At 32.3% G+C, this 24956-nt stretch overlaps 1 pseudogene; it reads right to left on the bottom strand.

Annotated features, from left to right (window-relative positions):
- Positions 1-1842, bottom strand: part of LOC111392421 — a 75673-nt pseudogene extending 73831 nt beyond the window's left edge.
- Between the last annotated feature and the right edge of the window lie 23114 nt (positions 1843-24956).

The following is a 24956-nucleotide window of genomic DNA, read 5'->3' as shown; positions in this document are numbered from 1 at the left end:
CTCTTTCTTTTTTTTTTTTTTTTTGGTTTGAGGGAAGGATAAATCTTCAAAACCAGAGTTAGTCATATTTTTTTTTATTTGATTTTATTTTAATTTTTTTGGTGGAGATGGGGTTGGATAAAGGCATAAAATGTGTAAAGTTGCCTAATATATGAAAAGCACAATCAAGGCCTACAACAGTTTGTATAGTGAGCTTATCAGCCTCTACAATAGAGCTGTGATGGGCTCGGCAACCCACCTAGACCAATTCACATGGATCCATATCTAAGGCCCTGTTTGGTTTTGCTAAAAAAACTTTTAGTAGATGAAATGTGTAGTTGGAAAGTTGAGAAAAGTTATGAATCCTGCCTGATCACCATGGTTTGGCCAATAGGTCATGCTATGATGGAAGAATAATTAAACACTATGTATTATCATAAACCAACCTCTCCACTATATCAGTAAAAAGCTTGTAAGTCATATATGTCATCTATTATTGTTATTAGTACACCAATCCTAGTTAGAATCCTCCTACTGTATCCAAATTGTGGCTCTGGAGTGAATCCCGTTGCCCACAAGAAGCACTCCACCAATATGTGCCGAGCAAAGCTCAACTTTTCTGGAAGACGGGTTTCTTTATACCACCTGATCAAATACAAATTTAAACTCAGGACTTCAGCTAGATCTGAAAAAAGGGATTCCTTTGATCTTATTTCTTAGATGGAAACCTAATGCTACTTTACTTACCTTGACATCTGCTTTATTCCATCCTAATATATAGCCTGTACAATGTTGAATTCCAACTTTGCAAGTTCCAGTAAATTAAGGTTTACATCGTGTCTATTCTCGTATACATTTATTAACCATTTTGCTTCCAGTTTTTGAACTCTCCAGTGCAGCGGAAGCTCCAATGCATGGCTGACTTGAACAGCAAGACCCTGGTCTGTAATATGACGGAGTCTTTCCTTGAGATGATGAGTCGAGAAATTTTGAGCCTCATTCAGGATGCCTTCATTATCCATTGATAGAAATGACGCTTCATACAGAGACAGACTTCCTGCGGTATCCCTAGAAAGTTTTGTACTGAAATTTCCTCCCTTCTCCCTGAAACTGCTGAAAACCTCTGGAAAATTAAAAACTTGTTAAAGAAACTATATAGGTAAGCAATACCCCGCACCCAATCCATCCACCCCTTTATGGAATTTTTTGTTCCAAAAAATAGATAAGATTTCATTTTTTTTCCCTTCTTGATACCATCAATTATTGCACAGTCCACTCTAATAAACAAATATTAGTCGGGTTTTCTTTCATTATCTTTTAAATTAAATACCTAAATGAAACAAAAGAAGCTGTCCAGTAGAGGTGCCTACCTTGAGGTACCAGGTATCCATGTTATCTAAGGAGTCTAAATTTTAGAGCTGTTGAATATGAATCTTTTTGGTTCTTATTATCACAATATTTATTTGTTAGATATATATGTTCCAATATTTTCTTTATTTCGTCCTGAAAGTTGTAGCACACATCAAGCCTTTGCAAATTATCAATAAGCTTAAGTTGATCTAGCTCATCTTCCGTTTCGTTGATGACGAGTCTCATTTTTTCTTTTAAATTCTCAGTGAGTTTCAAGTACTCGTTTCCCTGCAAATTTTAACATGACAGTATCAGAGACACATAATGAAAAATGAAAAGGTAGTTATTTTCTTTATCTTACCACATATGGAGTAGAAATTGACTGCACATAATCGTCATTCCAAACACTATGTTCGAAGTTTCCAGATCTCCTTGCCTCCATGAATTCAGACACGTACTGTATCTTGTGTGGAATCAAGTTTATGTTAACAAGAAAAAGAATCTAAATTCTTGTTTTAGATACCACTTCTTTGCCAAGTCAACCAAGGAATATATAATATAATGCCAACAAAATATCTAGTATTAAAATTGATGACTCACTATAATTTTTTTTTCAGTCATATCATAAATCAATACTCAATCCCGTTTTATCATATCTTCTTTAATCTATATATTGATAGTTTTTATAAATTATATGTTTATTAGTGAATAACCATTATACACTTGCAGTCCTAGTTATTAGGACTAAATATTTTTTAACTATAATTCTTCTCTATAAATATGTGGCTTTGATTCTCAATGAAATACATACAAATTCATTGACTTCTATATACTCTCTTTTCTTTTTTTTTCCTCTCTACTTTGTAACATGTTATCAGAAAGAAAACTTAAATTTTTCTTAATAATTCAAAGTATAGTATTTTCTTGGAAAAAAAAAAACAAAAAAGCGACATTACCTCTTTTGTGTTCCAAAAGAAATTCTAATTCTAATTCATCAACTTGTTACAAACGAATTTATTGAAAGGTAATAATTTTTTTTATATAGTAATATGGCCGCATATTGCCTTTGTAGATTCTATGGTATTCAAGAAAGTTTATAACCTTTGCAATTGTACACCTGATACGCATTTTTTATTTTTTTTTTATTTTTATTCTTTTTCTACCATGTTACCTTTGTGTATAAACTGTCCAATTAAAATTATTCGCAGATTGTTCAAGTTTGTACATATGCATATTACCTTTATAGATATGATTATCACCTTTGTAACGTAATTGCTGAATTATTTATTCTCTTTCTTATATGAAGCACATTACCACAAGCATATTCTAAACTCTCTTCATCAATAATGATCATAATAACTTTTAAATGTGGTTAGTTGAAGTAATTATTATACTTTTATATGTTATGCCTTATGCCCATCTTATTTGCTTTATTTTTATTTTTATTTGCAAAATATATGCATTTGTGATGATCATTGAATATCCTATTTATCTTTAACATGATTAAATACTTGTATATGTTTTTTTTTTATAAACTCTAAATTTGTAACATATCTCATTGTTGTTCTCAAAGAAGCATAACTCTACAAATATTAATTTATGCTAAATACACTCCTGACGAGTTAATATTCCTAAATAATAATTTTTTATAATTGCTAATGATATAACACAACATTATTAATAATCTAGAAAAATATTACTTGTTCTTGAAGACCAATATATTACAATTTCAGTATTTCATAAGAGTTTCGGCCTATTGCTCTTGAATCACTGGTAATTTTTTATTTTTTTTAATGATGATAATCATATTTTCTTGTGATCCCAAAGTAGCACATATCTCGAAGAAACTATGCGATCTGATCTCTTGAAGATATATGATTTATATGAAAATTTTATGAAAATAATATGTTTTTGGATAATAGTAAAAATTGATGTTAGTAAAATATGAGATTATAAAAAATCTAATTCAAAGCTCCAGAAGAGTCAATATTCTATGATATGAAGGGACAAAATTTACTATTGCTGGTACTTTGTTCTCCATTTCATATTTATTTATTTTTTTTTATAAAAAAAAGAAGCTTACAAGTTTCCTAAAATGAGTCATAATTATTACACTAATATTGTTGGCACGTCAAGTTGACATCACTGGATCAATAATGATGCCAAACAAAAGGAAAAAAAAAATATTGAGAACATTCAACAAAGATCCAAAATTCTTATACACAATTCAAAACACTAACAAAAAACTTTGGTTTCTCCTTCAATTCTTATTTTCTATTTTTATATATTTTCAACAGGTCCATTGAGTATCAGAACGCAAATAGTCGCTGACCATTTTTCTACAACAGAAACCTTTGCATGCTAACGAAAACCTAGTGTGCATGTAATATACATGTTGATAGGAATTTGAGAAGTAGCATGTAGATAGCAATGGTGTGCAAATTTTGATGTCAACAATAATGCTAAAGCCATTCGTTTATGAGGCCATAATTAATTGTTATAATATACATGTTTATAACCGTGTTACGATATATGATGATTCCAGACAAGTTTAGTAAATAAGTACGAGAGTATGGGGCTGCTACCTATGAATTTCTTGGACTTTAAATTCAACAATAATCTTGACATTAAAAAGTTTCTTTCTTTAAAGAAAATGTTGGAATAAAGCCTTTTTATTCAGATAGGAAATAGTCTTCTTTTGATGATGAAATAAAGTGAGGCCCTCCTCAACAATGGGACGAGGGAAGGGAGAGTTGGAAAATGAAATTAACATAGAAGTAAATTTTATAATCTAATTATTCTGAAGTGCTCGTATCGGGGACATGAATCGAGGGTGGATATTCCGTCACGATGGATATCAATGAGGGACCCAATCTTTTTTCATAACAATTGATTTGGGATATTACGAGAAAGATTTTTATTGCAAAAAAGAAAAGTTATTATCTTAATTATCTCGAAAATATTTTGAGAAAAATGTGAAGAGGGTTCGTTTTTTTCTTCTTTCATGATGGATGTCAATGAGGGACCCAATCTTTGGTGATAGCAACTAATTTGAGAACGTATGATATAATTGCAAAGACTTTTAGTGGAAACAATGTTGGAAAATAGTTATAAAAGTTTTTTTTATAAATTTTTAATCAAATATTTGGACGGGTCTCACTACTCGAATTTGTCGAGAAATGGGTCAAACATGTTTTACTCGACAAGTGGATAATATTTGAACGACGAAAACTATTTTCGGATAAATGAGAATTTAGTGTATGAATTAGGGGTTGAAAACAATGAGTTCTAAAATTAAAAATCGGATTTCAAAACACTAAATCGCCGCTTAAGCTGTCACCTCACGCTTAGCAAGCAGCGATGTCCCTACAGTGGTTACTTGAGCAGAAAAGCTTGCGGCTAGCAAATGACCAGCAAACATATTTTACATTTCATGTACAAGTTGATTTTTCGGTTGTGCTTTTCCTGGTGCAACCATTCAACCTTCTGTAAATTGGACTCCTATTTGATGGTTTCAGCCACTTCCATTTCATGCCATGAAAGCATATCATATAACGTCAAAATCTTTTCAAAAATCTACATCAAACCTTGTTATTTTTCGTACAGTAGGAGTCCAGAAGTTCTTTCAATTCGACATTTCATGTAACTTGAAGTACTACTATCACAGGAAGTTTATTTTCAACAGTTCCATTGACTATCAGAATTTAAATGGTCGCTAACCATTTTCTGCAGCAGTAACCTTTGTATGCTAATGGAAACCTAGTGTATATGTAATATACATGTTGATAGCGATTTGAGAAGTAGTATGTAGATAGTATGGGTGTGCAAATTTTCATGTCAACAATAATGCTAAAGTCCTTCGTTTATGAGGCCATCATTAATTGTTCTAATAAACATGTTTATAACCATGTTACGGTATATGATGATTCCTAACAAGTTTAGTAAATAAGTGCAAGAGTATTGGGCTGCTACCTATGAATTTCTTGAACTTCAAATTCTACAATATTCTTGACATTAAAAAGTTCCTTTCTTTAAAGAAAATGTTGGAATAAAGCCTTTTTATTCAGATAGGAAATAGTCTTCTTTTGATGATGAAATAAAGCGAGGCCCTCCCCAACAATGGGCCGGGAGAGGAAGAGTTTGAAAAAGAAATTAACGTAGAAGTAAATTTTATAAGCTAATTATCCTGAAGTGCTCGTATCGGGGACATGAATCGAGAGTGGATATTTCGTCATGATGGATGTCAATGAGGGACCCTATCTTTTTTCATAACAATTGATTTGAGATATTACAAGAAAGATTTTTATTGCAAAAAAAAAAAGGGTTATTATCTTAATTACCTTGAAAATATTTTGAGAAAAATGTAAGGAGGGTTCGTTTTCTTCTTCTTTCATGATGGATGTCAATGAGGGACCCAATCTTTTGTGATAGCAACTGATTTGAGAACGTATGATATAATTGCAAAGACTTTTAGTGGAAACAATGTAGGAAAATAGTTATAAAAGTTTTTTTTTATAAATTTTTAACCAAATATTTGGACGGGTCTCACTACTCGAATTTTCGAGAAATGGGTCGAACATGTTTTACTCGACAAGTGGATAATATTTGAACGACGAAAACTATTTTCGAATAAATGAGAATTTAGTGAATGAATTAGGGGTTGAAAACAATGAGTTGTAAAATTAAAAATCGGATTTCAAAACACTAAATCGCCGCTTAAGCGGTCACCTCACGCTTAGCAAGCAGCTATGTCACTGCAGTGGGTACTTGAGCAGAAAAGCTTGCGGCTAGCAAGTGACCAGCGAACATGTTTTATTTTTCATGTACAAGTTGATTTTTCGGTTCTGCTTTTCCTGCTGCAACCATTCAACCTTCTATAAATTGGACTCCTATTGGATGGTTTCAGTCATTTCCATTTCATGCCATGAAAGCATATCATATAACGTCAAAATCTTCTCAAAAATCTACATCAAAACATTGTTATTTTTCGTACAGTAGGAGTCCAGAACTTCTTTCTATTCGACGTTTCTTGTGACTTGAAGTACTACTATCACAAGAAGTTTATTTTCAACAGTTCCATTGGGTATCAGAATGCAAATAGAATCTTGACATTAAAAAGTTTCTTTCTTTAAAGAAAATGTTGGAATAAAGCCATTTTATTCAGATAGGAAATAGTCTTCTTTTGATGATGAAAGAAATCGAGGCCATCCCCAACAATGGGGCGAGGAAAGGGAGAGTTGGAAAAAGAAATTAACGTAGAAGTAAATTTTATAAGCTAATTATTCTGAAGTGCTCGTATCGGGGACATGAATAGAGGGTGGATATTCCGTCACTATGGATGTCAATGAGGGACCAAATCTTTTCTCATAACAATTGATTTGGGATATTACGAGAAAGATTTTTATTGCAAAAACGAAAAGTTATTATCTTAATTACCTCAAAAAGATTTTCAGAAAAATGTAAAGAGGGTTGGTTTGTTTCTTCCTTCTTGATGGATGTCAACGAGGGACCCAATCTTCTGTGATAGCAATTGATTTGAGAACGTATGATATAATTGCAAAGTTTAGTGGAAACATTGTTGGAAAATAGTTATAAAAGTTTTTTTTTATAAATTTTTAACCAAATATTTTGACGGGTCTCACTACTCGAATTTTCGAGAAATGGGTCGAACATGTTTTACTCAACAATTGGATAATATTTGAACGACGAAAACTATTTTTGAATAAATGAGAATTTAGTGTATGAATTAGGGGTTGAAAACAATGAGTTCTAAAATTAAAAATCAGATTTCAAAACACTAAATCGCTGCTTAAGCGGTCACCACACGCTTAGCAAGTAGCGATGTCACTGCAATGGGTACTTGAGCGGAAAAGCTTGCGGCTAGCAAGTGACCAGTGAACATGTTTTACTTTTCATGTACAAGTTGATTTTTTGGTTCTGCTTTTCCTGCTGCAACCATTTAACCTTCTATAAATTGGACTCCTATTGGATGGTTTTAGTCATTTCCATTTCATGCCATGAAAGCATATCATATAACGTCAAAATCTTCTCAAAAATCTACATCAAAACATTGTTATTTTTCGCACAGTAGGAGTCCAGAACTTCTTTTGATTCGACGTTTCTTGTGACTTGAAGTACTACTATCACAAGAAGTTTATTTTCAACAGTTCCATTGGGTATCAGAATGCAAATAGAATCTTGACATTAAAAAGTTTCTTTCTTTAAAGAAAATGTTGGAATAAAGCCATTTTATTCAGATAGGAAATAGTCTTCTTTTGATGATGAAATAAAGCGAGGCCCTCCCCAACAATGGGGCGAGGGAAGGGAGAGTTGGAAAAAGAAATTAAAGTAGAAGTAAATTTTATAAGTTAATTATTCTGAAGTGCTCGTATCGGGGACATGAATAGAGGGTGGATATTCCGTCACGATGGATGTCAATGAGGGACCAAATCTTTTCTCATAACAATTGATTTGGGATATTACGAGAAAGATTTTTATTGCAAAAACGAAAAGTTATTATCTTAATTACCCCAAAAAGATTTTGAGAAAAATGTAAAGAGGGTTCATTTGTTTCTTCCTTCATGATGGATGTCAATGGGGTACCCAATCTTCTGTGATAGCAATTGATTTGAGAACGTATGATATAATTGCAAAGTTTTTTAGTGGAAACATTGTTGGAAAATAGTTATAAAAGTTTTTTTTTTATAAATTTTTAACCAAGTATTTTGACGGGTCTCACTACTTGAATTTTCGAGAAATGGGTCGAACATGTTTTACTCAACAATTGGATAATATTTGAACGACGAAAACTATTTTTGAATAAATGAGAATTTAGTGAATGAATTAGGGGTTGAAAACAATGAGTTCTAAAATTAAAAATCGGATTTCAAAACACTAAATCGTTGCTTAAGCGGTCACCACACACTTAGCAAGTAGCGATGTCACTGCAATGGGTACTTGAGCAGAAAAGCTTGCGGCTAGCAAGTGACCAGCGAACATGTTTTACTTTTCATGTACAAGTTGATTTTTCGATTGTGCTTTTCCTGCTGCAACCATTCAACCTTCTATAAATTGGACTCCTATTGGATGGTTTTAGTCATTTCCATTTCATGCCATGAAAGCATATCATATAACGTCAAAATATTCTCAAAAATCTACATCAAAACATTGTTATTTTTCGTACAGAAGGAGTCCAGAACTTCTTTCGATTCGACGTTTCTTGTGACTTGAAGTACTACTATCACAAGAAGTTTATTTTCAACAGTTCCATTGGGTATCAAAATGCAAATAGAATCTTGACATTAAAAAGTTTCTTTCTTTAAAGAAAATGTTGGAATAAAGCCATTTTATTTAGATAGGAAATAGTCATCTTTTGATGATGAAATAAAGCGAGATCGTCCCCAACACTGGGGTGGGGGAGGGAGATTTGGAAAAAGAAATTAACGTAGAAGTAAATTTTATAAGCTAATTATCCTAAAGTGCTCGTATCGGGGACATGAATCGAGGGTGGATATTTCGTCATGATGGATGTCAATGAGGGACCCAATTTTTTTTCATAACAATTGATTTGAGATATTACAAGAAAGATTTTTATTGCAAAAAAAAAAAAAGTTGTTTTCTTAATTACCTCGAAAAGATTTTGAGAAAAATGTAAAGAGGGTTCGTTTTTTCTTCTTTCATGATGGATGTCAATGAGGGACCCAATCTTTTGTGATAGCAACTGATTTGAGAACCTATGATGTAATTGCAAAGACTTCTAGTGGAAACAATGTTGGAAAATAGTTATAAAAGTTTTTTTTTACCAATTTTTAACCAAATATTTGGACGGGTCTCACTATTCAAATTTGTCAAGAAATGGGTCGAGCATGTTTTACTCGACAAGTGGATAATATTTGAACGATGAAAACTAGTTTCGGATAAATGAGAATTTAGTGAATGAATTAGGGGTTGAAAACAATGAGTTCTAAAATTAAAAATCGGAGTTCAAAACACTAAATTGCCGCTTAAGCGGTCACCTCACATTTAGCAAGCAGCGATGTCACTGCAAACGGTACTTGAGCGGAAACGCTTGCGGCTAGCAAGTGACCAGCGAACATGTTTTACTTTTCATGTACAAGTTGATTTTTCGGTTGTGCTTTTCCTGCTGCAACCATTCAACCTTCTATAAATTGGACTCCTATTTGATAGTTTCAGTCACTTCCATTTTATTCCATGAAAGCATATCTTGTAACGTCAAAATCTTTTCAAAAATCTACATCAAAACCTTGTTATTTTTCGTACAATAGGAGTCCAGAACTTCTTTCGATTCGTCGTTTCTTGTGACTGGAAGTACTACTATCACAAGAGATTTATTTTCAATAGTTCCATTGAGTATCAGAATGCAAATAGTTGCTGACCATTTTTCTGCAACAGAAACCTTTGCATGCTAATGAAAACCTAGTGTGCATGTAATATACATATTGATAGGAATTTGAGAAGTAGTATGTAGATAGTAAGTGTGTGTAAATTTTCATGTCAACAATAATGCTACCGTCTTTCGTTTATGAGGCCATCATTAATTTTTCTAATAAACATGTTTATAACCGTGTTACGGTATATGATGATTCCTGACAAGTTTAGTAAATAGGTACAAGAGTATGGGGTTGCTACCTATGAATTTCTCGAACTTCAAATTCTACAATACTCTTGACATTAAAAAGTTTCTTTCTTTAAAGAAGATGTTGGAATAAAACATTTTTATTCAGACAGAAAATAGTCTTCTTTTGATGATAAAATAAAGCAAGGCCCTCCCCAACAATGGGGAGGGGGAGGAAGAGTTGGAAAAAGAAATTAACGTAGAAGTAAATTTTATAAGCTAATTATCCCGTAGTGCTCGTATCAGGGACGTGAATTGAGGGTGGATATGTCGTCATGATGGATGTCAATGAGGGACCCAATTTTTTTTCATAACAGCAGACTTGAGATATTACAAGAAAGATTTTTTTTTGCAAAAAAAAAAAAAAGGAAGTTATTATCTTAATTACCTCGAAAATATTTTGAGAAAAATGTAAAGGGGTTCATTTTTTTCTTCTTTCATGATGGATGTCAATGAGGGACCCAATCTTTTGTGATAGCAACTGATTTGAGAACGTATGATATAATTGCAAAGACTTTTAGTGGAACCAATGTTAGAAAATAGTTATAAAAGTTTTTTTTTACCAATTTTTAACCAAATATTTGGACGGGTCTCACTATTCAAATTTGTCAAGAAATAGATCGAACATGTTTTACTCGACAAGTGGTTAATATTTGAATGAGGAAGACTAGTTTCGGATAAATGACAATTCAGTGAATGAATTAGGGGTTGAAAACAATGAGTTCTAAAATTAAAAATCGGATTTCAAAACAGTAAATCGCCGCTTAAGTGGTCACTTCACACTTAGCAAGCAGTGATGTCACTGCAGACGGTACTTGAGCGGAAACACTTGCGGCTAGCAAGTGACCGGCGAACATGTTTTACTTTTCATGTAGAAGTTGATTTTTCGATTGTGCTTTTTTTGCTGCAACCATTCAACCTTCTATAAATTGGACTCTTATTTGATGGTTTCAGTCACTTCCATTTCATGCCATGAAAGCATATCATATAACGTCAAAATCTTTTTAAAAATCTGCATCAAAACTTTGTTATTTCTTGCACAATAGGAGTCCGGAACTTCTTTCGATTCGATGTTTCTTGTGACATGAAATACTACTATCACAAGAAATTTATTTTCAACAGTTCCATTGACTATCAGAATTTAAATAGTCGCTAACCATTTTTCTGCAATAGCAACCTTTGTATGCTAATGGAAACCTAGTGTACATGTAATATACATGTTGATAGGGATTTGAGAAGTAGTATGTAGACAGTAAGGGTGTGCAAATTTTCATTTTAACAATAATGCTAAAGTCTTTCGTTTATGAGGCCATCATTAATTTTTCTAATAAACATGTTTATAACCATGTTACGGTATATGGTGATTCCTGACAAGTTTAGTAAATAAGTACAAGAGTATGGGGCTATTACCTAAGAATTTCTCGAACTTCAAATTCTACAATACTCTTGACATTAAAAAGTTTCTTTCTTTAAAGAAAATGTTGGAATAAAACCTTTTTATTCAGATACTAAATAGTCTTCTTTTGATGATGAAATAAAGCGAGGCCCTCCCCAACAATGGAACGGGGGAGAGAGAGGTTGAAAAAGAAATTAACGTAGAAGTAAATTTTATAAGCTAATTATCCTGAAGTGCTCGTATTGGGGACGTGAATTGACGGTTGATATTTCGTCATGATGGATGTCAATGAGGGACCCAATCTTTTTTCATAACAATTGATTTGAGATATTACAAGAAAGATTTTTCTTGCAAAAAAAAAAGTTATTATCTTTATTACCTCGAAAAGATTTTGAGAAAAACGTAAAGAGAGTTCGTTTTTTTCTTCTTTCATGATGGATGTCAATGAGGGACCCAATCTTTTGTGATAGCAATTGATTTGAGAACATATGACATAATAGCAAAGACTTTTAGTGGATATAATGTTGGAAAATAGTTATACATTTTTTTTTATCAATTTTTAACCAAATATTTGGACGGGTCTCATTACTCGAATTTGTCAAGAAATGGGTCGAAAATGTTTTACTTGACAAGTGAATAATATTTGAACGACGAAAACTATTTTCGAATAAATGAGAATTTAGTGAATGAATTAGGGGTTGAAAAAAATGAGTTCTAAAATTAAAAATCAGATTTCAAAACACTAAATCGTCGCTTAAGCGGTCACCTCACGCTTAGAAAGCAGCGATGTCACTACAGTGGGTACTTGAGCGGAAAAACTTGCGGCTAGCAAGTGACCAGCGAACCTATTTTACTTTTCATGTGCAAGTTGATTTTTCAGTTGTGCTTTTCCTGCTGCAACCATTCAACCTTCTATATATTGGACTTCTATTTGATAGCTTCAGTCACTTCCATTTCATGCCATGAAAGCACATCATTTAATATCATAATCGTTTCAAAATTCTGCATCAAAATCTTGTTATTTTTCATACAATAGGAGTCCAAAACTTCTTTCGATTCGACATTTCTTGTGATTTGAAGCACTACTATCACAAGAAATTTATTTTCAATAGTTCCATTGACTATCATAATGCAAATGGTCGCTTACCATTTTTCTGCAATAGCAACATTTGCATGCTAACGAAAACCTAGTGTGCATGTAATATACATGTTGATAAGGATTTGAGAAGTAGTATGTAGGCAGTAAGGGTGTACAAATTTTCATGTCAACAATAATGCTAAAGTCCTTCGTTTATGAGGCCATCATTAACTGTTCTAATAAACATGTTTACAACCGTGTTACGGTATATGATGATTCCTGACAAGTTTAGTAAATAAGTACAAGAGTATGGGGCTGCTACCTATGAATTTCTCAAACTTTAAATTCTACAATACTCTTGACATTAAAAAGTTTCTTTCTTTAAAGAAAATGTTGGAATAGAGCCTTTTTATTCAGATAGTAAATAGTCTTCTTTTGATGATTAAATAAAGTGAGGCCCTCCCCAACAATGGGGCGAGGTTGGGAGAGTTGGAAAATGAAATTAACATAGAAGTAAATTTTATAAGCTACTTATCCTGAAGTGCTCGTATTGGGGACATGAATCGAGGGTGGATATTTCGTCATGATGGATGTCAATGAGTGACCCAATCTTTTTTCATAACAATTGATTTGAGATATTACGAGAAAGATTTTTTTTGCAAAAAAGAAAGTTATTATCTTAATTACCTCGGAAATATTTCGAGAAAAATGTAAAGAGGGTTCGTTTTTTTATTCCTTCATGATGGATGTCAACGAGGGACCCAATCTTTTGTGATAGCAATTGATTTGAGAACGTATGATATAATAGCAAAGACTTTTAGTGGATAAAATGTTGGAAAATGGTTATAAAAGTTTTTTTTTTATCAAATTTTAACCAAATATTTGGACGGGTCTCACTACTCGAATTTGTCAAAAAATGGGTCGAACATGTTTTAATCGACAAGTTGATAAATTTGGTATATTTGAACAACGAAAACTATTTTCGGATAAATGAGAATTTAGTGAATGAATTAGGGGTTGAAAACAATGAGTTCTAAAATTAAAAATCAGATTTCAAAACAATAAATCGCCACTTAACCGGTCACCTCATGCTTAGCAAGCAGCAATGTCACTACAGTGGGTACTTGAGCGGAAAAGCTTGCGGCTAGCAAATGACCAGCAAACATGTTTGACTTCTAATGTACAAGTTGATTTTTTGGTTTTCCTGCTGCAACCATTCAACCTTCTATAAATTGGACTCCTATTTGATGGTTTCAGTCACTTCCATTTCATGCCATGAAAGCATATCATATAACATCAAAATCTTTTCAAAAATCAACATCAAAATCTTGTTATTTTTCGTATAGTAGGAGTTCATAACTTCTTTCAATTCGAAGTTTCTTGTGACTTGAAGTAATACTATCACAAGTAGTTTATTTTCAACAGTTCCACTGACTATCAGAATTTAAATGGTCGCTAACCATTTTTCTGCAACAGCAACCTTTGTATGCTAGCAGACACATAGTGTACATGTAATATACATGTTGATATGGATTTGAGAAGTTGTATGTAGGCAGTAAGGGTGTGCAAATTTTCATGTCAACAATAATGCTAAAGTCTTCCGTTTATGAGGCCATCATTAATTGTTCTAATAAACATGTTTATAACCATGTCACGGTATATGATTATTCCTAACAAGTTTAGTAAATAAGTACAAGAGTATGGGGCTGTGACCTATGAATTTCTCGGACTTTAAATTCTACAATACTCTTGACATTAAAAAGTTTCTTTCTTTAAAGAAAATGGTGGAATAAAGCCTTTTCATTCAGATAGTAGATAGTCTTCTTTTGACGATGAAATAAAATGAGGCCCTCCCCAACAATGGGGTGAGGGTGGGAGAGTTGGAAAATGAAATTAACATAGAAGTTAATTTTATAAGCTAATTATCCTGAAGTGCTCGTATTGGGAACATGAATCGAGGGTGGATATTTCGTCATGATAGATATCAATGTAGGACCCGATCGTTTTTCATAACAATTGATTTGAGATATTATGAGAAAGATTTTTATTGCAGAAAAGAAAATTATTATCTTAATTACCTCGAAAACGATTTTGAGAAAAATATAAAGAGGGTTAGTTTTTTTGTTCTTTCATGATGGATGTCAATGAGGGACCCAATCTTTTGTGATAGCAATTGATTTGAGAACGTATGATATAATAGCAAAGACTTTTAGTGGATAAAATGTTGGAAAATGGTTATAAAAGTTTTTTTTATCAAATTTTAACCAAATATTTGGACGGGTATAACTACTCGAACTTGTCGAGAAATGGGTCGAACATGTTTGACGCGACAAGTGGATAATATTTGAATGACGAAAATTGTTTTCGGATAAATGAGGATTTAGTGAATGAATTAGGGGATAAAAACAATGAGTTCTGAAATTAAAAATCGGATGTCAAAACACTAAATCGTCGCTTAAGCGATCACCTTACACTTAGCAAGCAGCGATGTCACTGTAGTGGGTACTTGAGCGGAAAAGCTTGCGACTAGCTAGTGACTAGCGAACCTATTTTACTTTTCATGTATAAGTTGATTTTTCGATTGTGCTTTTCCTGCTGCAACCATTCAACCTTCTATAAATTGGACTCCTATTTGATGGTTTCAGTCACTTCCATTTCATGCCATGAAAGCATATCATTTAAATCATATTCTTTTCAAAATTCTACATCAAAACCTTGTTATTTTTCATACAATAGGAGTCCAAAACTTCTTTCAATTCGACATCTCTTGTGATTTGAAGTACTACTGTCACAAGAAGTTTATTTTTAAAAGTCCCATTGACTATCATAATGCAAATGGTCGCTCACCATTTTTCTGCTACAGCAACATTTGCATGCTAACGAAAACCTAGTGTGCATGTAATATACATGTTTATAGGGATTTGAGAAGTAGTATGTAGACAGTAAGGGTGTGAAAATTTTCATCTCAACAATAATGCTAAAGTCCTTCGTTTATGAAGCCATCATTAATTGTTCTAATAAACATGTTTATAACCGTGTTACGGTAGATGATGATTCCTGACAAGTTTCGTAAAAAAGTACAAGAGTATGGGGCTGCTACCTATGAATTTCTCAGACTTTAAATTCTACAATACTCTTGGCATTAAAAAGTTTCTTTCTTTAAAGAAAATGTTGGAATAAAGCCTTTTCATTCAGATAGTAAATAGTCTTCTTTTGATGATGAAATAAAGCGAGGTCCTCCCCAACAATGGAGTGAGGGAAGGGAGAGTTGGAAAATGAAATTAACGTAGAAGTAAATTTTATAAGCTAATTATCCTGAAGTGCTCGTATCGGGGACATGAATCGACGGTGGATATTTCGTCGTGATGGATGTCAATGAGGGACCCAATCTTTTTTCATAACAATCGATTTGAAATATTACGAGAAAGATTTTTATCAAAAAAGAAAAGTTATTATCTTAATTACCTCGAAAAGATTTTGAGAAAATGTAAAGAGGGTTCGTTTTTTTCTTCTTTCATGATGGTTGTCAATGAGGGGCCCAATCTTTTGTGATAGCAATTGATTTGAGAACATATGATATAATTGCAAAGACTTTTAGTGGATGAAATGTTGGAAAATAGTTATAAAAGTTTTTTTTAATCAATTTTTAACCAAATATTTGGACGGGTCTCATTACTCGAATTTGTCGAGAAATGGGTCGAACATGTTTTACTCGACAAGTGGATAATATTTGAACGACAAAAACTATTTTCGGATAAATAAGAATTTAGTGGATGAATTAGGGGTGGAAAACAATGAGTTCTGAAATTAAAAATCGAAATTCAAAACACTAAATCGTCGCTTAAGCTGTCATCTCATGCTTAGCAAGCAGCGATGTCACTGCAGTGGGTACTTGAGCAGAAAAGCTTGCGGCTAGCAAGTGACCAACGAGCCTGTTTTACTTTTCATGTACAAGTCGATTTTTTGGTTGTGCTTTTCCTCCTGCAACCATTCAACCTTCTATAAATTGGGCTCTTGTTTGATGGTTTCAGTCACTTCCATTTCTTGCCATGAAAGCATATCATTTAACATCATAATCTTTTCAAAATTCTGCATCAAAACTTTGTTATTAATACAATAGGAGTCCAAAACTTCTTTCAATTCAACGTTTCTTGTGATTTGAAGTGCTACTATCATAAGAAGTTTATTTTCAATAGTTCCATTGACTATCGTAATGCAAATGGTCGATGACCATTTTTCTGCAGCAACAACCTTTGCATGTTAACGAAAACCTAGTGTGCATGTAATATACGTGTTGATAGGGATTTGAGAAGTAGTATGTAGACAGTAAGGGTGTGCAAATTCTTATGTCAACAATAATGCTAAAGTCCTTCGTTTATGAGGCCATCATTAATTGTTCTAATAAATAAGTTTATAACGGTGTTACGGTATATGATGATTCCTGACAAGTTTAGTAAATAAGTACAAGAGTATGGGGCTGCTACCTATGAATTTCTCGGACTTTAAATTTTACAAAACCCTTGACATTAAAAAGTTTCTTTCTTTAACGAAAGTGTAGGAACAAAGCATTTTTATTCAGATAGTAAATAGTCTTCTTTTGATGATGAAATAAAGGGAGGCCCTCCCCAATAATGGGATGAGGGAGGGGAGAGTTGGAAAATGAAATGTACCTAGAAGTAAAATTTATAAGCTAATTATCCTGAAGTGCTCGTATTGGGGACATGATTCGAGGGTGGGTATTTCGTCATGATGGATGTCAATGAGGGACCCAATCTTTTTTCATAACGATTGATTTGAGATATTCCGAGAAAGATTTTTATTGCAAAAAGTAAATTTATTATCTTAATTACCTCGAAAAGATTTTGAGAAAAATGTAAAGAGGGTGAGTTTTTTTTCCTCTTTCATGATGGAAGTCAATGAGGGACCCAATCTTTTGTGATAGCAATTGATTTCAGAACCTATGATATAATTGAAAAGACTTTTAGTGGAAACAATGTTGGAAAATCGGGGACATGATTCGAGGGTGGATATTTCGTCATGATGGATGTCAATGAGGGACCCAATCTTTTTCCATAACGATTGATTTGAGATATTCCGAGAAAGATTTTTATTGCAAAAAGTAAATTTATTATCTTAATTACCTCGAAAAGATTTTGAGAAAAATGTAAAGAGGGTGAGTTTTTTTTCCTCTTTCATGATGGAAGTCAATGAGGGACCCAATCTTTTGTGATAGCAATTGATTTCAGAACCTATGATATAATTGAAAAGACTTTTAGTGGAAACAATGTTGGAAAATAGTTATAGAAGTTTATTTTTTTTTATCAATTTTTAACCTAATATTTGGATGGGTCTCACTATTCGAATTTGTCGAGAAATGGACCGAACATGTTTTACTCGACAAGTGGATAAATTTAGTATATTTGAACGACGAAAACTATTTTCGGATAAATGAGAAATTAGTGAATGAATTAGGCGTTGAAAACAATGAAAAAAATCAGATTTCAAAACACTAAATTGCGGCTTGAGCGGTCACCTCACGCATAGCAAGCAGTGATGTCACTTTTGTGGATACATGAGCGGAAAAGCTTGTGGCTAGCAAGTGACCAGTGACCTGTTTTACTTTTCATGTAAAAGTTGATTTTTTGATTGTGCTTTTCCTGTTGCGACCGTTCAGCCTTCTATAAATTGGACTCCTATTTGATGGTTTCAATCACTTCCATTTCGTGCCATGAAAGCATATCATATGACATCATAATATTTTCAAAATTCTGCATCAAAACCTTGTTATTTTTCGTACAATAGGAGTCCATAACATCTTTCGATTCGACATTTCTTATTATTTGAAGTACTTATATCACAAGATATTTATTCACAATGTAAATGGTCGCTGACCATTTTTCTACTACCGCAACCTTTGCATGCTAACGAAAACCTAGTGTGCATGTAATATACATGTTGATTGGGATTTGAGAAGTAGTATGCAGACAGCAAGGTTGTGCAAATTTCGATGTCAACAATAATGCTAAAGTCCTTTGTTTATGAGACCATCATTAATTATTCTAATAAACATGTTTATAACCATGTTACGGTATATGATGACTCCTGACAAGTTTAGTAAATAAGTACAAGAGTATGGGGCAGCTACCTATGAATTCCCCAGACTTTAAATTCTACAATACCCTTGAAGTAAAAAGTTTCTTTCTTTAAAGAAAATGTAGGAATAAAGCCTTTTTTTATTCGATAGTAAATAGTCTTCTTTTAATGTTGAAATAAAGCGAGGCCCTCCCCAACAATGGGGTAAGGGAAAGGAGAGTTGGAAAATGAAATGTACGTAGAAGTAAATTTTATAAGCTAATTATCCTGAAGTGCTCATCTCAGGGACATGAGTTGAGGGTGGGTATTTGGTCATGATGGATGTCAATGAGGGACCCAATCTTTTTTGATAACAATTGATTTGAGATATTACGAGAAAGATTTTTATTGCAAAAAAGAAAAGTTATTATCTTAATTACCTAGATAAGATTTTGAGAAAAATGTAAAGTGACATGACCCGTCCTGAATCACCTTAATGGATTCGACACGTGTCATGCGCCGATGATAGATATCAGGTAAACGCCGAACCCACCACCAAGGCAACTTGACTTGCTTGACTGAAGAATATGTTTAACAAAATTTTGACAGAGTTCCCCTTGAAATATGAACTAGAACCACTGAACAACAACTAATTTTCCTCAAATCAATACCTATAATATAAATAAGATACGTCAGTCCCTCAAAATACAAACTTTTTAAATAAAATGTCGGCAAATCAACATTTCCTTTCTTTACAACCAACAATTCTCAAATATACTAAAAATGCCAAATATGCAGTGAACCGAAGATAACCTTTTCTGACATAAACTACATATAACTCAAAGAAACATGTACTACATAGTCTGGTAAAGTAAGCCATACAACCTATGACGTGTGACTCAATATGGCGGAACAACAGGCTCCAAAGCTGCTCAATTCAGCTGATATCTGATAAGAAAAAAGGTGAAAAGACATATGAGCTTATAGCTCAGTGAGTGTATATTTTGCGAATAAATATACTTTTTCCATTTCTACATATTTTCTGAAAATTTTAGCTTTATTAAATCTTTGAACAATTCTGAAATCTGGTAACACTTTTAAAACCAAAACATGATTGCATCATACAATTCTTTGTTCTTAATTCTAGATAAGTAGATGTAAAGTTAATGAATAATCTGATATTCATGAAAATTTATGAAATATTGCTACTGGTCAATACTATAAGCTAAAAGCTTTATTCTGAAAACAGAATTAATTGAATTTTATAATTTGAAATCTGATAAACTGTATAATACTGAAAAATCACACCAAAAAGGTACCCGGAATAACTATACTCATATATCGGTTAGCACCGATAGACACGACAAAGTTATTCAATTCTGAAATTCTAGTCATACGCGCACAAAGCTGAAATTCTGTAATTCTGGTTATACACTATGAAAACACATTCACAATAATGCAGAGCGGGTAAAATCACCAAACTGGTCATACACTGTAGAAACACATTTACACCAGTGCTGAGCGGGTAAAATAACCATATGGAGTCATATACTGTGGAAACACATTCACATAAGTGTAGACTAGGGTAAATTCATCTAGGTACTTTCTGATGGTTTTAAAATAACTTTAAATATACTGAAATATTTAATATTCATATAACATTCTAATCAAATAATTTAAATGAACTGAATCAAACATTAAAAAGATCAACTGATTATAAATCCACTTTATTCTGAAAATCATGCTTTAAAATCAACTGTATGAAATAATAATTTTTGTGAACTAATATAAATTTTATAAATTCTAATTTCTGAAAAATAAGTTTATATCCACTCACTCGATCATGGTTTCGATATTCTCGTCGCCTCAACACTTTCAAATTCCAAGTATAATATCATGCTCTCACTCTAATAAATCATATCCCTTCACAAGTGTTCCTTGAGTATTTTCTTACCATTAGAAATAATAATTTACCAATGAAAACTTCACATATTTTATTTTCAATCTCATAATCCCATTTAGAGTCATTAACAACATATACTTCTTTATATAAAAAACCTCAAATATTTAACACTTAATTTGGTTCCAATACTAAAAATCCACCAAAATTAGATGATTGACAAAACTAGCACTATAATTTTAGAATATTGAAAATTGGCACCAATTTCTGAATATTGAACTCTGTCACCAAAAACATTGACAGAAATAGCACCTTTCTGGGCAGAATTTCAAAACTAGCACCTGTTTTACAAAAACTCGAAAATTGCTAAAAAAAATGGAGAATTTCAACCTCAAATCCTTAATTTAAGTTTTTAGCATCACATAATTCCAAGAATTTCAAATAATATGCCTTTATATCACAAGCCCATTTCCAAAGTTTCCACTTTCTTCAACACTAATTTCCAAATACATATCTCTTTGACATATACATATTTTAATCATCAAATACATATCAATAACACATAATTCTTGCTAGACTTTGAATTAAAGCAAGTTTTCCATAACCCTTAAAAATTTAATTCAATAAACTTATACTTACCATTCTAAACCAAATGAGAAATTGAAGATTTTAAGAACCCAGCATGAAAATTCTTCTTCTCCTCCTCCTCTTCTTCCTCTTCCTCCTCTTGGTCTCTCTCGATTCTTCTCTCTCTCTTTCTCCAAAATATATGAGAAAATACATAAAATAAATGCTATTTAATGGGTAAATATTAAATAATTGCAAGGCAAGTCCACCACCTTCAGACAATATTACATTTAGTCATTTCTTTTCCCATAATAGAAACTAAATCCTTGGACTCCTTTATTATATCATTCCTAACCTTCAATTACTCGAAATTTCAATTTAAGTCCCATACAAGTTATTTGTCCAACTTAAGTCCTTAATGACTTTGGCTTTGACCAAATATTTTTCCTTGACTTTGACTAAAAAAATGAGGGGTGTGACATAAAGAGTGTGAGTTTTTTTCTTCTTTTATGATGGATGTCAATGAGGGACCCAGTCTTTTGTGATAGCAATTGATTTGAGAAGGTATTATACAATTGCAAAGACTTTTAGTGGAAACAATGTTGGAAAATAATTATAAAAGTTGATTTTTTAATCAATTTTTAACCAAATATTTGGATGGATCTCACTAGTCGAATTTGTCGAGAAATGGATCAAACATGTTTTACTCGACAAGTGGATAAATTTGGTATATTTGAACGACGAAAACTATTTCTAGATAAATGAAAAACTAGTGAATGAATTAGGGTTGAAAACAATGAGTTCTGAAATTAAAAATCAAATTTCAGAACACTAAACAGTGGCTTGAGCAGTCAACTCACGCTTAGTAAGCAGCGAAGTCACTGTTGTGGGTACTTGAGCGAAAAAACTTGCGGCTAGTAAGTGACTAGCGAACTTGTTTTACTTGTCATGTACAAGTTCATTTTTCGATTGTGCTTTTCCTGCTTCAACCTTTCAACCTTCTATAAATTGGACTCCTGTTTGATGGTTTTAGTCACTTCCATTTCATGCCATGAAAGCATATCATATAACGTAAAAATCTTTTCAAAAATCTACATCAAAACCTTGTTATTTTTTGTATAGTAGGAGTCCATAACTTCTTTCGATTCGACGTTTCTTGTGACTTGAAGTACTACTATCACAAGAAGTTTATTTTCAACAATTCCATTGACTATCAGAATTTAAATGGTCGCTAACCATTTTTCTGCAGCAGCAACCTTTGTATGCTAACGGAAACCTAGTGTCCGTGTAATATACATGTTGATAGGGATTTGAGAAGTAGTATGTAGACAGTAAGGGTGTGCAAATTTTCATGTCAACAACGTTTATGAGGCCATCATTAATTGTTCTAATAAACATGTTGATAGGGATTTGAGAAGTAGTATGTAGACAGTAAGGGTGTGCAAATTTTCATGTCAACAACGTTTATGAGGCCATCATTAATTGTTCTAATAAACATGTTTATAACAGTGTTACAATATATGATGATTCCTGACAAGTTTAGAAAATAAGTATAAGAGTATGGGGCTGCTACCTATGAATTTCTGTGACTTTAAATTCTGCAATACCCTTGACATTAAAAATTTTCTTTCTTTAGCGAAAATATAGGAACAAAGCCTTTTTATTCATATAGTAAATTGTCTTCTTTTGATGATGAAATAAAGCGAGGCCCTCCTCAACAATGGGGGTGAGGGAAGGGGGAGTTGGAAAATGAAATGTATGTAGAAGTAAATTTTATAGGCTAATAATCCTGAAGTGCTCGTATCGGGGACATGAATCAAGGGTAGGTATTTCGTCATGATGGATGTCAATAAGGGACCCAATCTTTTTTCATAACAATTGATTTGAGATATTACGAGAAAGATTTTTATTGCAAAAAAGGAAAGTTATTATCTTAATTACCTCGATAAGATTTTGAGAAAAATGTAAAGAGGGTGAGTTTTTTCTTCTTTCATGATGGATGTCAATGAGGGACCCAATCTTTTGTGATAACAATTGATTTCAGAACGTATGATATAATTGCAAAGACTTTTAGAGGAAACAATGTTGGAAAATAGTTATGAAAGTTGATTTTTTTATCAATTTTTAACCAAATATTTCGACGGGTCTCACTACTCGAAGTTGTCGAGAAATGGGTCGAATATGTTTTACTCGACAAGTGGATAAATTTGTTTTGAAAGAGGGTGGGTATTTCCTCATAATCTTTTCAAAATTCTGCATCAAAACCTTGTTATTTTTCATACAATAGGAGTGCAAAACTTCTTTTGATTTGATGTTTCTTGTGATTTGAAGTATTACTATCACAAGAAGTTTATCGTTATATCTTGAAAGACGATTGCCATTCACCATAGGCAGTTGTGTGGTGCAAATTCATGTTAAGGATAAAGGGTTCAACTCTTACATCGATTATTTACATTTCATTCATTTATAGTAAGTTTGTTCAACTTTCACATTGATTCCGGGTAAGTATTATTGTGGTTTATTTACGGCGATAAAGAAATCACTTTTCTACATATATACCAACAAACAATAGAAAAGTTATTATCTTAATTATCTCCAAAAGATTGTTAGAATAATGCTACCTAATACCACTAGTGCTACAATATCAGTCTAAGTACTATATATTAAGTTTAACTAAATATGAAATTATATGATTCATTTAATTAAGTCCCTTCAATATTAATTAATGTCGTTTAGACTGATGTCATAAAATAATTTATGTCTATAATATATTAAGATATCACATCAAGGGAGAATCATATTTTGGACGGTTTTAACCTCCCTACAATTCAATTATTTCAATAATATCTTACTTTTCATTTTTCAATATGTAATAGATATTGCATAATTATTTTCATTTATGAAATTTGTGTTAATTAACATTCGGATTAATCTATATTTAATGAATTTTCTTGAATTACATGAATATAGACTTATTCTAGATGAATTTATTCATAGTCATGTATCTCAAAATTTTAATGGGTGTTTATTATTATCCATTAATTTTTATGTATCAAATGTAATATAAAAAAATTCCTCATTTATAATATTTCATCATTAAAGAAAATTGAATAATAGAAATTGAGTTTTGAGAGTACAATTATAATACAATTTTCTACTCTTAAATTTCTATGCTAAATTTTAGTTTCTTTAATTCGTCCAAGACTTGTCAAATCCTTCCACAAACTGGTACCAAATATTACTTTTACAATACTTATAAAGTATTTTAGAATAACGTGTATTTCAAGTTCAAGACAAATGAATCGAATCTTTTCCTTGAAGCTTGTTTCAAATCATACAATGGTTTTTTCAACAAACGCACAGTTTTTTCAAGATTTCCTTTAATAAATCCTAAAGGCTATTTCATGTAGATCACGTCATCCAATTAACCATATAGAAATGCAGTTTTTACATCTAGTTGATCAAGTTTCCACTTAAATTGCATAATTAAAGCAAGCATGTATCTTATAGTTTTATATTTAACCACGGGGAAAAAAATCTCATCATAGTCCACACCCTCTTTTTGAGTGAAACCCTTGGCAAAAAGCCTAGCTTTGTATCTAACATTATTAGTACCACCTTTCCCTTTATCTTATAAATTCAATCGCAATCAACTAGCTTCTTATCCTTAGGTCTATCAACCAATTCCTTAGTTTTATTTTTGTATAAGGAAGACATTTCTTCTTCCATAGCACTCAACCACGGCTTAGAATCTTTAGATTTCAAGGCTCCATGATAGGAACTAGGTTCAGATTTAGTTTCTTCTTGGTAAGTGAATAGAGACACAAAGTCATCACTATTGAACCTAGCAGGTGGTCTAATTTGCCTCCTATCCCTGTTTCTATTGAGTTGGTATTCATCTAAAGGCGTACTATTGTCATCATACTACTCAGGTTCAGCCAAATCAGGCTCATTTTCATTCTGATCAAACTTATTAGTT

Source organism: Olea europaea, unplaced genomic scaffold (assembly GCF_002742605.1).
Source record: "Olea europaea var. sylvestris unplaced genomic scaffold, O_europaea_v1 scaffold928, whole genome shotgun sequence".
NCBI lineage: Eukaryota > Viridiplantae > Streptophyta > Magnoliopsida > Lamiales > Oleaceae > Olea > Olea europaea.
Note: the sequence above shows the minus strand (reverse complement) of the source record. Positions and strands in the feature narration are given on the sequence as shown.